This window comes from Chrysochloris asiatica, unplaced genomic scaffold (assembly GCF_000296735.1).
Source record: "Chrysochloris asiatica unplaced genomic scaffold, ChrAsi1.0 scaffold00064, whole genome shotgun sequence".
In the NCBI taxonomy this organism is placed as follows: Eukaryota; Metazoa; Chordata; class Mammalia; order Afrosoricida; family Chrysochloridae; genus Chrysochloris; species Chrysochloris asiatica.
This window is the reverse complement of record NW_006408582.1, coordinates 13,161,759-13,163,909: the sequence shown is the minus strand read 5'-3', so window position 1 is coordinate 13,163,909 and position 2,151 is coordinate 13,161,759.

The window sequence follows — 2,151 nt, the reverse complement described above, 5'->3', positions numbered from 1 at the left end:
CAAGTTAAGCCCTACAACGCTCAATAGACTCTTGTGAACACGGGTGGAGACTTGGTTTACCAGCAGTGTGGCAAGACTTGGGGACTCTTGGGCCCGGAGTCAGTGACATAGCCACAGAAGATTAGAGTGGAGAGTGAAGTATCCAGCTGATAGGAAGAGAGGGCATATGCATAAGAACACCCACACTTGCAAATAATACCCATTTGACCTGGCTTCAATGACTGGATGATCAGAGTTCAGCTAAAAGAAGAAAAGAGGAAAAAAAAGAGTAATCTGATATAATTTGATGAACTTGACCTACACCTATGTATGCAGTAGCTCAAAAGAGGGAACAAATTTTTACAGCAAGGATCATTCCCACCCCCTCCATACACAGAGTAGACAGGGATGGGCAGCTTGGACATTGGCTACCCAAAATGTTGGGGATGACAAAGGCAAGAAGTGATTGGCTTATAAGCTTTCAAGAGGGAGCCTAGATCCAGAGGGCACAGAGGAAGGTAGAATCTCCGCTGAGTAGTATCAAATCTGTCTGGGCAGGGCTGATTAAAAGAGATGTGGATAGGTCTATTATTATACAATAGTGAATAGTTGTTATCAGGATTGATTGTGATGGTTGTAAAGGTAGACATTTTATAGCAAAAGGAAGGAGTGATTAACTTGTCAGTCTAGGAGCAGAGGTCCCTGGGACGCTCAAGGGATAAAAACAGATGGCAGAACCCTACCCAGAGAAACAGTGACGCCAGAGATGGAGGCAGAGAAAATGACGTGGAGAGATGGAGTGGCTAGGGACTTTAGACCCAAAGAGGGAGAGGGTCTATGTGCTGACCCAGGGGAAAGGCTTGCAGGGTATAACGTTTGGTTGGTTGATGATGCATGGAGGGGATTGTCACCATGGCAATGAAACAGATATATGATAGGATGAATGTAAAGCTAATGTTCTCCCATGTATACTATCACATATTCACAATAAAACATAAAAAAAAATTGATACTTGCTTCATGACTTAACATATAGTCTATCCTGGATATGATTTTCATGCACTTGGAAAAAATGAGTACTGTGCTGTTTCTGAGTGGAATGTTATATATATATGCCTGTAAGGTTTTGTTGGTTTATAGTGCTGTTTGGTCTTTGATTCCTTATTGATATTCTTTCTAGATCATATATCCTTTATTAAAATTGGTATATTAAAGTCTTCGACTATTATTTAAGCATTATTTCCCCTTCAATTCTGTAAGTTTTTGCTTTATGTAATGTGGGGCTCTAATGTTAGGTACATATGTATTTATGATTGTTATTTCTTTTCTACTTTCTATTTATTTTTTAATCATTACATAATGCATAATGTCCTTTTTGATTTCTAAAAGAGATTTTCATATAAAGATTATTTTTCTGGTATTAAAATCACCACATCTACTATCTTTTGGATACTTTTTGCATAGAATACATTTTTCATTCTGTGTCTACCATGTGTTCTTTGTAGACAGCATAAAGTTGCTTTCTAAAATTTCCATTTTGCCACTGTCAGGCTTTTGACTGGAGTATTTAGTCCCTTTTCATTAATGGTCAGTTTGTCATACTGTGGTGGCTTGTGAGTTGCTGTGATTCTGGAAGCTATGCCATGCATATTTTAAATACCAGCAGGGTCACCAATGGTGAACAGATGAGCTGCCTGACTAAGACAGTCTAGGAAGAAGGAGTGACGAACTACTATGGAATATTTAATCACTAAAAACCTTGTGAATACCAGAGAAACACTGTCAGATATAGTGCCAGAATATGAGCCCCTCAGGTTGGAAGTCACTCAAAATGCAACTGGGGAAGAGCTGCCAACTCAAAATAGAGTTGACCTTGTTGATACAAATGGAGTAAAGCCCATGAGAGTAAAGCCCATGAGACCTTCATTTCCTGATGGGGCACAACTCAAAATGAAGGGAAACAGCTATAAAGATCCATTAATAATCAAAACATGAAATGTACAAAGTATGAATCAAGGAAGATTAGGAATTGTCAAAAATGAAATGAATTGTATATCTTAGGTCTTAGTGAGCTGAAGTGGACTGGTATTGGCCGTTTTGAATTTGACAACCACATGGTTTACTCTGCTGGGAATGACAAATTGAGGAGGAATGGTGTTGCATTCATTGTCAA